Source organism: Protopterus annectens, chromosome 9.part0 (assembly GCF_019279795.1).
Source record: "Protopterus annectens isolate FY-2018-M chromosome 9.part0, PAN1.0, whole genome shotgun sequence".
NCBI classification, from domain to species: Eukaryota; Metazoa; Chordata; order Ceratodontiformes; family Protopteridae; genus Protopterus; species Protopterus annectens.
Genome location: NC_056743.1, coordinates 219,840,656 through 219,852,667, shown reverse-complemented (window position 1 = coordinate 219,852,667; position 12,012 = coordinate 219,840,656). Strand labels below are relative to the sequence as shown.

At 40.9% G+C, this 12,012-nt stretch overlaps 1 protein-coding gene across 2 annotated transcripts in view; it reads left to right on the top strand.

The window, feature by feature from the left end:
* Window positions 1-12,012, top strand: part of LOC122811144 (ethanolamine kinase 1-like) — a 1,165,171-nt gene that overhangs the window by 351,648 nt on the left and 801,511 nt on the right. The gene's annotated exons all lie outside the window — the stretch shown is intronic.

Sequence of the window (12,012 nt, the reverse complement as noted above, 5' to 3'; positions counted from 1 at the left end):
ATGGGAGCACAATGTTCAACACCGAAGTATACCCCTCACTGGTGAGATCAGATCACAAACTAATCTCGCTGGAGGTCCTCATCCCACCCCACCTGAAATAAAAAGACCACAGTAAAGAACTTCTCAAAAGCCGACTTCACACTTCTAAAGACTAGTGTGGTCTCCTTTAAGGCCCCGAGCCAGTGGAAAACAGTACTCAAGCCGCTGAATCACTTACAAACACCTTCTACCAGCACCTGCAGGACTGCATGGATAAGGCAATCCCAAACAAAACAAAGACTCTTAGTACCAAAGGCAAGCGTCCAGTCTGGTGGACCCCAGCCATAAACAAACTCTACAATAAAAGGAGGAAGCTACTACAAGATAGAGCAAAATCCTTAAAAGGTAAGACACCCTTGATCACTATAAGTAAAAAACTAAGAGCTCTCATAAAATCATCCAAAGCAAATTTCGAGAGAAAAATAGCTAAAGACTCAAAAGACAATCATAAGGCCTTCTTTAGCTATGTTAGAAACCTAGGAGGAAACTCCCAGATATGCTCAGAACTAGTTCAAAATGATGTGAAGATTAATGATCCTACAGACATTACCAACATACTGGCTGACAGGTTCAGTGCAAACTTCTCCCCCCCCTCCACCCCCAAAAGGAGAGATATCTATACCAAACGATTGCAGCCCCCCAAACATCTCCAGCGCCCAAGTGAGAACTGCTCTCTCCAAAGCAAAAAACACAGCATCCATGGGACCTGATGGTGTCCCCGGCTGTGTGCTCCACGAACTCAATGAGGAATTAAACCCACAGCTAGGACAGCTGTTTAATCAAAGTCTTACCTCTGGATACGTACCCAGGGAGTGGCGCACTGCAACTGTGGTCCCACTTCACAAAGGCGGTGCCTCCACCGACCCTGGAAATTACCGGCCCATTAGCTTGACAAGCCTTATCTGCAAAGCCATGGAGAGGATCATAATGGACCTCATAAATAAAGACATAGGGAATTTGCAGACTTTGGATCCAACCCAGTTTGGCTTTGTCAAAGGCAGATCATGCCTTTTAAACTTGGTTGACTTCTTCGAAACAGTCACCAAAGCCATTGACGAGGGAAAGGCAGTCCATACAGCCTACCTCGATCTGGCTAAGGCCTTCGATACAATACCCCACTCGGGTATCATTGAAAAACTCATCAGCTTAAATGTTAACCCATACATCACAAGATGGGTTGCAAACTGGCTGAGTGACAGAACCCACAGGGTCAGAATTGCTGGCGCCATGTCAGACTCAAAGCCTGTCACAAGTGGTGTCCCACAGGGCTCAGTCCTGGGCCCACTCTTGTTTGGCATCTACTTTTCCGAAGTACAAGCAAACACAGGAGGGTTATGGCTGACAAAGTTTGCAGATGACTGCAAACTGGGCGCCATAGTAGAAAACACATCTGACACAGATATCCTTCAGAAGGGTCTCACAGAAACGGATAACTGCTGCCAGAGCCACGGCCTGAAGTTAAATGCCAAAAAATGCATAGTCATACCCTTTGGGAAAAACAAGGTTACCCCTAGCTACCAAATAGGTGGCAATCCACTGAGTGCAGAAGAAGTTATCAGGGACTTGGGGACCCAGGTTGATAGTAGTCTGTCATTCGACACCCATGTAGCTAAAGTAGTTAGGAAGACCTTCTACATTGCCCACCTTATCATGAAGGGATTCTCATCTAGATCAAGGGAGGTCATAGTCTCCCTTTACTCATCACTCATCAGACCAATGATTGAGTACAATGCCCCATTCGGGATGTATCTGACCCGACACTTGCAGCAGCTGGAGAGGCCACAAAAGTTCCTCACCAAAAGGATAAAGGGTCTCAAAAATCTGTCCTATGCTGCCCGACTGAAAGAACTCCAGCTCTATTCAGTCGCACGCTTGCTCAGAGGTGACCTTTGCCTAACATACAAGGCCATGTCAAACCCAGATTTGATGAATATGCTTCACCTCAAAAATCTAGATCCATCAGAGCCACAAGGGCGGGAGACTTAAACCTCGACACGGCTATTAATAGGACGTGCTGGAGGGATAGATTCATCACCCAAAGACTCCCTATGCTGTGGAACAAAATCCCGGTACATGTGAGGCAGAGCACCTCGCTGGCCTTGTTCAAGAGAAATCTTGACCAATGGATGGGAGATCGCAGATATACCCCAGGGATTACCTCAGTGTCACTGCTCAACAGAGGCACAGCAAAATAATGGGTATAGTTACCCATACTAAAAGGGTGGCGTAAGCCACAAAACGATGGGCTAGGCTTGTAAATGCCCTCGGGCAGATAGCCTAGTATGAACCTATGAACCTATGAATAGAAATTCTATGCTTCAAGTTGATCTGCTGTTCAAAATTCTGTTACATTTTCTGTATACTAGGTTTTTTTTTATGTATGATAGAACTACAGAAGAAAAACTTAGTGCCTGGATACTGAAGTCTCATAAAAAGCACTTTGCCCATTGATGTGTTACTATAGCTACAGTGCCATTTCATTACGCCATTGTCCCACACCGGGTTCAAATGATGACAGGCACCAAATTATCGATGTGACCACTTATTCAGATAACATCACAGTATAACAGTATTACCTACTACTTTCTGAATCTTTCATTCAGTTTAAAACAGCACTACTAAGATAAAACCTGTGAACTTTATACAAACTATGTAATGCAAGATGTAAAGCATGAAGCATAACTCATGCTCAGAATGTAACCAAAGTACTGGCTTAATGATAACATGAAGTAAACATAACTGGAGTAAATGTGCAAACCTAAAGCATACATTTATAAATCTCCCACACATTTTATTTTGATACATGAGTTTATAATGGAAAACTGACAGTGAGTTTCTTCAAAACACAAAACAGAACTCATCAGTGATTAGCATTATTTAGCATTAATCACCACCCAAATCATCAAAAAGAGGTTATTGCAAATGTAAGCCAACAGGTTACATTTGCAGTTACGAAATGTTGAACAAAAAAAAATATTTTTTCTTCAGGGGAAATCCGCAACCACATCCACAGAAATGAAATATACTATCTCCAGGGTCATAAAACTGGTAACAAAAAGGAAAACTCATGTTTAATGCCACAGTTGGTCAACTGAAGTTTGACTATAACATAATTTGATAAACTAAGTTTATTTATGTTTACCGGGGTAGTACACTAATTGATGTTGACCAATTTCAGGCTCAGCCTGGGTGAAATGCAAAACATTTCAGAAAAAAAAAGTACAAAATTGGAAGCAATAGCAGAGTAGTTCAGACTAATTACCTATAAAATGTGTATAAGCATTCTAATGAGCAAGCACAATATGTACATTAGTTTCTAAAGTGGGTCAAGCTTTAGTGAATCTTTAAAGAGGAGACTAGACTCAGAAATGAGATGCCATGTCCAGTGCTGAAGCAGGAATAATTGGCTTGGATGAAGAAGTGCTGTTTGAACTACATTCTGAATTTCGAATAAGTATTGATTCCCTTAATGCCAATGGGAGAGCTTGTGAAATACAGTAGTAGGTGACTGAGACAGAAGAGCGTGTGCAGTGCTATGGAGTATGGTTCTAGGGGTAATCAGAGTTTGTTTGGCTTGTGATTAGGGTCTCAAGTTGTATGAAGAGGTTTTTTCATGGTCTAGCTGCGAGGGAGTGAATGTTTGGAGCTGGACTAGTTTGTGACGATAGGACAGTAGCATAGCAAAGGTGGGGCAAGGGGACATGTGCCCCAGGTACAAGGTATTAGATGGTGCAAACCTGAAGTGCCATTCCTCCATTTTACTTCTGTCAGCATTTCTGAATGCTGGTACAGAAAGCAACTTGCAAACTTATTTTTTTTTTGATCTTCCAGTGAGAGTTGTAAAAACTGTGGTAGGGAGGGGGCATGTGCTTCAGACTGCTGTGAGGAGTTTATTGGACCTGCCCTTCTCTATTTTTCCTCTGTGTCTGGTAGAGGGTAGGGTGCTAGTACAGGGACTGGCCCACGGTCCTCTGAGTTGGGATCATAAAAGTATGATCAATTTTTGTTTTATGGTGAGCCATTTGGCTTTTTCTAGTGTGATACAGTGATGCTTACAGAAAGGTGAGTTTGTAATGAATTAACAGATGCTGTTAGAGATAGTCTGGAGAGTAGCAGTTTTTTTTTTTTTTTTGGAGACAGGTGGAAAATTTGAGAGCCCATATTCAAGATGAGAAATGAGAACTGCCTGCTTGAGATAAAAAAGGAGGATTTGTTTTGGCCCAGAAGGGGAGGGAGTTTATTTTAGCTCTCACTTTGTCTATGTGAAAATGGAAGTTTAGTGATATCAAGCCGCAGTGCTAGAAATTTGAATGTGGAGGTTTTCTATATTATGTGGTTGTGTAGGTCAAAGATAGTTAACAAAACTAGGTGCCTGGTGAATTCTCTGTGGAGTTCCAAAAAGCATAATGTTGGTCTTGGTGTTCCTGAGAATTTGTTTATGGTTTCTGAGCCTTTGGCAGAGCTCATGGAAGTCTGACTGAAGTTGTCATTCAGTGCTGTTGTCAGAGTGATGTGCCTGGGACATAACTATGACATCAGCATAGAGGATAAGTGGGACATGGGGGAAGTCACAAGGAAGTTGTTAATGAATATGGTGATGATGGGAACAAGAATGGGTCTCTTTGGTACATCTTTGGTAATATGTGCAGATTCTGATTGAGAGGATCCTGTTTTAACTCCGAAGTTTCTCTCATTCAGGAAGTTTTTAAACCGGGGGCAGTGTTAGAACTGATACCAATTTAAATTGGTTTGTTTGCAGAAGATAGCAGTTAATGAGGTCAAATGCCTTTGTCAGGTCTACGAATAGGGCACTTGTAAGGAGGTCACTATCAGAGTGTAACAGGATGGTTTAGCAGGATGTCATCATTTAGTGACCAAAGTGAAGTCATAGTACTTTAACCAGGCCAGATTCCATGTTGTTTGGAGGAGATTAGGTGATACTGCTGGATATAGAGGGAGAGTTAGGTGTAGACTATTTTTTCGAGTTGTTTGCCTAGAATTGGGAGGTTGGATATTGGATAGAAGTGAGAGGTATCTGTTTAGTTTGTTTGCTTTAGTAGGGGTTTAATTAGAGCTGTTTTCTAAATCTGTGGCATGATGTTTTGTGTGAGACATAGATTATACATGTGGGTAAGCGAAATAAATAGATGCTCTCTTGAGTGATATATGAACCAGGGCTTCCTTCCTGTAAATAGGTTAACCTCTTTCCTAAAGTGTTTGGGGAATGTAAGAATGTATTTTTTTTTGTTTTGTTTGGAGATTTCTTTTGTGCCTTTTGATAGCCTTTTTTGGCAAGGTTGCTCAAGACTATAAAGGAGGTGTGTTTGTCATTTGTGAGGGTCTGTTTCCATTTTTGCCATGCTTCCTCTCTTAGAATTAAGCAATGATTAAGTTCAGTGGATAGCCATTCAGTTTTGGTGAGTTTATACAATCTGTGGATAAGTAGGAAGAATTTGTCTTGTGCTGGTTGCTGTGTTAGGGTCATTTAAAGAGAGCATATGGTTTCATTTAGGGGCTGTAAGAACTGTTCTGTGTTTGTCTATATTTCTGCTACTCTAGTTTTCAAGGCTTTTAATACTGGTGACAGCTTTGTAGGATATTTGACATTTGTAAAAATGATTGAGCAGTGGTTGCTTAATGAAGGTGGAAGAATATTTATGTTGGTGATGGAGTTTCATATGTTTGTAATAATCAAGTGGAGTGTGGTATGGTTGGATGCCGTAAGCTTAGGTCTTGTTGTTTCTTTTATGAACTGAAGGAGACCTAGGTCTGGTAGGAAAGTATTCGTGGAAAAGATAATTAAGACTGAAGTCACATAGAATGATCATGTTATTATTTTTGAGACCTTTATTAAGGATGTTAGTGTTAACTCCCCAAATGATGTAGACATCCTATAGAAAGGCCTCACTGAGACCAATGACTGGTGTCAAAACCATGGCCTTAAGCTTAATGCCAAAAAATGTGTTGTCATCCCCTTTAGGAAGATCTCAGTTCTCACTAATTACCACATTGATGGGAGCCCACTGAACACTGAAGGTGTTATAAGAGATCTGGGGACACAGGTTGACAGCAACCTCTCCTTCGACCACCACATTGCCACTGTGATCAGAAAGTCATTCTATGTGGAACATCTCATTACTAAGTGTTTTGCATCCAGGAAGAAAGAGGTCATTGTCTCTCAATACTCTTCCCTCATTAGGCCGGTCATCGAGTATAATGCCCAATTTGGCATGTACCTCACTAGACACATGCAGCAGCTGGAAAGGCCACAAAAGTACGTCAGGAAGAGGATCCTAGGCCTTAAACAGATGTCCTACATGGACAGACTCAAAAAAACTCCAGCTATTCTCTGTCTCATATCATCTACTAAGAGACAATCTCTGCTTGACTTACAAAGCCATGTCTGACCCAGCTCTGTTATAAATGCTACATCTAAAAAAATCCAAATCCCTCCACACCACACGCTCCAGAGACCTCAACCTCATTACCACAATTAACAGAACATGCTGGAGGGACAGGTTCATAACCCAGAGACTCCCCATGCTCTGGAATAGACTTCCCATACATGTCAAGCAGAGCATCTTGGTGAGTGGATGGGAAATAGAAAGTTCACCCCTGGGATCATTGCAGTGGTTCTACTTGACAAAGGCACTGGGAACTAACATCGGGCAGCATGATGCCAGTGCACTTCTATGGGCCAGGCTTGTAAAGGCTCCAGGGCCATTAGCCTAGTACACACCAATGAACCTATGAGTGATTTGAATGTTTTTAGGGCAGTAGGGGGTAGTAGATAGGCTGTAGCAATCAGTAGTTGTTTGCCTTTGTGAGCTGTAAATTTTAGGGAATCCCATTAGGACCAGAGTCTGCGGAGGTTTCTATTGGCAATGACATTTGGGTTTAGGTTATTTCTGTAGAAAATTAGAAAACCTCCACCTGATTGTTTGCCTGGACTGGCATCATTTTCATACTTGTAGGAGGTTGGAAAGTGTTGGAATTTGGGGGGAGTCTTTTTTGAACCAGAATTTTGTGGCTGGTAGAATGTCTTGACTTTTGCTGGGAAATAAAAGAACTTATGTGGTCAAGCTTGTTTCTGATGCTATGTGCATCGAGGAAGGCATAGGTCAGTGTAGGAAAGGAATAGTCTTGATGTTGAAAAAAGGGAGTGATTGGACCAGGGTTGGGTTCCATGTTACTCTTAAGGAGTATAAAGATTACGTAGATTAGTTTGAATGAGGTATTTTGTTTTTTTTAGTCAGGCAAAAAGCAGCCATAGAGATAGTTCTTGCTTTAACATAGTTGTAAAAAAGACAAAGTATAATATAACACACTAAGCATAATTGGCAGGAGAAATGGGAAATGCACCTTGCTCTAAGCTTTTTCTCTTTTTCCTTGATGTTCCTTTACTAAGGTGCCTGTGGGAAGTGTTTAGGTAGAATCCTCTGCACAGCTGATGTTTGTTTTCTATGTGAGGACAGACCCAGGTTGCTTGATAAGGAAGTGAAATAAATGAGGGAGGAAATGCAAACAGTACAAGAACTACTGATTGGGGGTGGTGGTACAAGAACTACTGACTGGGGGTGGTGGTACAAGAACTACTGATTGGGGGTGGTGGTACAAGAACTACTGATGGGGGGGGGGCATTTTAATAAGCAGAAAGAAGAGAATAAAACCACAGTTTCAGCATATGACTAATGCATGCATCAATACGACCTGTAACAGCCCTATTTATATCAATAATGACATGACTGAATAGAAATTATCGTAACAAAATTTTTTGTAGTGTAACTGACAATTGCCAGTTGAACAGATCAGATGAACCCTATCTGAGCAATAAAATTCAAGATCTGGTTTGGCTAAACTTGGATGTTTAGTTACCTGCGATCTTGACTGGAGGTCTGCTCTAGTGATACAATGATTATTAAGCCTTTGGGTGAGTTCAATAGCCTCTGGGCCCTATGCTAGTATAAATGTGATACCATCACAGAGCAGCATATGACCAAATTCAGATATCTGTGATGCAACAAAGCTACATTGGCTAACATTTTGGCTACTTCACTGTGCTTTGACAAAAACTCCAAGTCATTTCCACCTAAATGTATAATGGCAGTGCAAACAAAATAATCTGCTACAAATGAAAAGTATTTAAATATAGCCATGGTGATAATAGTAAAACACCTGTTGTATCAGATCTGGGTGACAAATGGCATGCACGGCTGTGCTTAAAATGTCCCATCAGGGTTGATAGCCTGGTAGCCACATACAAACATATAGGGTCCTTCCAATTCCAGACAAGCTCAAAATGGCAAAAATTGAAGCCAAGGAAAGCCAAGAATTCAATGCCAAAAGACTGATCAACTCAAGGAACCAATCTGTGGTTTACTTCCTTAGCTGAAACTGCTTGCATGGAAAGTTAGTCTGGAAATAAGAGTATCCTATAAGTAATAACACACAAGGACAAGGAAAAACATAAGTTCATACAATGAGATGTGTTTTTATGTGATATAAGGTAAGAAAGCATTAGATATCCATCTCTACATTCATTATAGTACCTTTACTGACTAACCTTCTCTGGCCACATCAGAAGCTCTCTCAGTTCTAAATGAATTGGAGCTGTAACTAGCAGCTGTAATGCCTTGACTTATTAAAGCTTTGTACAACATACTTCCTAAGTCATTTGTGGGAATTGACTACCCTGATGGAAGCCTAAAAACAAATTCCTGGAAGATATATCAGGAGCCAGATGCTGTAAATTTCTAGCTCAGTGTACCAGAAAAGAAGCATACAGCCCTGCCTTATCTAACTGAATGTGGTGCCCCAAACCTGTTTCATCAGTTCTGGGTTTTTGTAACTGTACAAATACCACATCTTGAGTCCACAAGATGTCACCCCAGCAGAAGAACCACAGGAAGTCATTGACTCAGTAGACCCCACTACAGGCCCAAGTAAATAAAGCAGACTAGAACATGAATGTGTGGAAATCACTTACCAAAGCTATGACTCCAATCATTGATGTGCATAATAATACATTTTCAATGGGTGGTCTTGATTCCCTAGAGTCTATATTAGATGATCGAACTTTCAAAAGTTTGAGTGTCATATGGTCGACGCCATATGATTGAGCTTTTAAAAGTTTGAAAATCTAATAAAAAAAAATAAACTACACAAATAACCTACCTAAACATTTTAAGCAGGGGGGCAAGCCTCCCTTCACCACGCCACCCGCTCTTTAAATATACCAACTCTGAGATTGCACTACAGTGCAGAAAAGGGAAATCTTCCCATTCCACGCTGTACGGAGATCTCCGTTAAAACGTTCGAACTTTCAAAAATTCAATCATATGGTGTCGAGCATATGACAGTCAAACTTTTGAAAGTTCAATCATCCAATATAGATCCCATTCCTTAGTGGTTAATTTTAAGTCACATCAGCCTTTTACGAATCTGCTTAGTAACCAGTGTTTTGAAAATGTAGCTAACCAACCTAGTGTAACTAAATGGATGTGCAGGCAACTAAATGGATCATTCACCAGGCATCTATATATAAAGTAGCAGAAAATCAAGGATAGAGACCACTGCCACTTAGAATGAGGCAAACTAAGGTAAAGGATCTTAAATTTTATCAGGGCCTCAGTTTAAGCCTTTCTGTGCTGATAGCCCACAAGTTGTTTGGCAGTATTGACATCACTCGTCCCCAATCAGTCAGCCATGTAGCAGGACTGGTGTAGGTAACTGATGAGGATCTGAAGCCATCTCTTGGAACCTGTGAAGCTGAACTGGTGAAAGGATATCAGCTATAGTGTTACATTTGCCCAGGACATAATTGGCAGAGAATGTTAAATTAATTTGGAAGTTGAGCATAACATGATATCTCAGTACTGCCTGGACCCGTTGGGAATGTGAGGACCTTTTCAACAACACCTTGATGGCCACATGGTCATCTGAGTGGAAGACATCCTGGCAATCCCTGAATTGATGATGCCATACTAAAATGGCCACCCATATTGACACGACTTCCAAAAAAAGGGATGTCACACTTTCTACCATCTGACCAAGAGTTTGGACAGAGTAAAGAAAACCAGTGGCCTTCTAGATAACTTCCCATTCCATGACTGGCTGCTGCATCTGTACAAGTAAAGAGCCTCTGATGAAACCCAGTCAGCCTGCCTGACAGACTTTCCTTTAAAATGAGTGAAAAGATCTATCACAGGTGCAGGTAATCCTTGGGTCTTTGACTGACACAATCCCAATGATTGTTGGACCTTCCACCCTTAAACAGGTATGTTAATAACTTGGTGAATGTTGTACTGCATGAACCTGCCTAGCAAGTAAAATTAAGATGTTGAAATTTCATCACTTGTTGGATTCTGGCCTTTCTTAATTGCAAGAAATTTCTTCAGGGCCTCAATCAAACACTTAAATTTGTCTGTAGACAGTCTGAAAAAAGTCCCACTTGGATTAGTTCCTATGCCAAGAAATGTCATAAGTGGACATGGCCCTTCAAATTTGTCTGCAACTGGGGGACCCATAACTTCTGAAACAGCTTTTTGAATATGTACATTCCTTCCCTGACCCACTTGCTCCTCTTCTCCTACAATGAGGAAATCATCTAAATAATGAATAGCTGCTTGCTGTAGAGCCTTATATTGTCAGCACCAATGTATGATGGAGCTGAATGCTTCAAAAATGGAGCAAGTTGTGAAGAAACCCACCATTATGGCTTTGTCAAAATAAAGTTGATCTGGAAAATGAAGGGGTCAGTCTTCAGAATAAATAAAAGTCTGAAGGCTGATTCAATGTCTAAACTTCTGAACCGCATTTCAAAGAATGTTTTGATGTTGGAAACCACTTCATCCAGCAAAGCATAATGTGCCCTGACATCTTCTCTGTTAATGTAATCATTCACTGACATGCCTGCAGGAAGACAGGTTATGAATTAGACAGAACTCACCTATTACTCTTTATGCAGCAGACCTTCTTGAGATATTTTAATTGAGAACGGAGGTGTTACATCAAATTCTTCAGCCCTCCTACCTGCCAATATCTCTCTGTTCAAGATTCTCAGAACTGCCAACTCTCACCCTATTACATACCACAAATTCTTGATGGATATTCTTAAGTGAAGCTGTAGATTTAAAAGCAAAATCCAGAAGTAAAACACTGAAATAAGAAGGATGTTGCTTCGACATTTCGGTAATCCTGTAATTAAACTGCCAATTCTATAATATTGATGGTTGAGTGCATTACCTTCAAAACAAGAGATGTCTTAAAAAGGCATGGCTCCTCTAGTGATTTAAAAGGAGCCTCTTCCACTAGCAGATGGTTGTCACCTCTCAGGCATGATTTGAAGTATGTCATTTGGAATTGCGAAGATATAAGTCTGTCTGCCTTCATTTGCTGCTGGTTTGACTCTTCCCACAATATAAAAAACAGTGTGTTGTCCAAGAGCTCTTCCCACTGCTAAAAGTCCAGCAGACTTTGCTTGTATGTTGTTGTTCTTAACTACCTCCAAGGGTAAAGGTGCTGTGCCTCTCTAACATCATACTGAGACAAGTGACAGGGTGATGCTTATCCCAGTGCAATGATTTTTCTGTCGATTTCAACTTCCTGAAGCATTGATCATTGAATATGAACAGCTTCCCAAGTGATCAGTAAGTAAAAAGAGGTATAACTTGCAGGGGGGTCCTTTTCTACTATGACCACCATGAACAAATCAAATCTTGCTGCTGAAGAATCACAATTCTTATACATCATCTTGAAAGTTTTTTTTTGTTTTCTCCCCAAAGCTGCAAGAAGCACTAATAAATTTTTCAATCCCACCTTCTCAGCTTCCAACAGCAGGTGGATTCCATCTGAGTCCAATACTCAATGTAATCTCGTCAAAGAATCTCATCTTTAATTGCTTTGTGTGCAGTGATATGAACCCCAGGGACCAAACGACCTAGAGGACTACCCCAGTGTAAGCGGTTTTGCTAC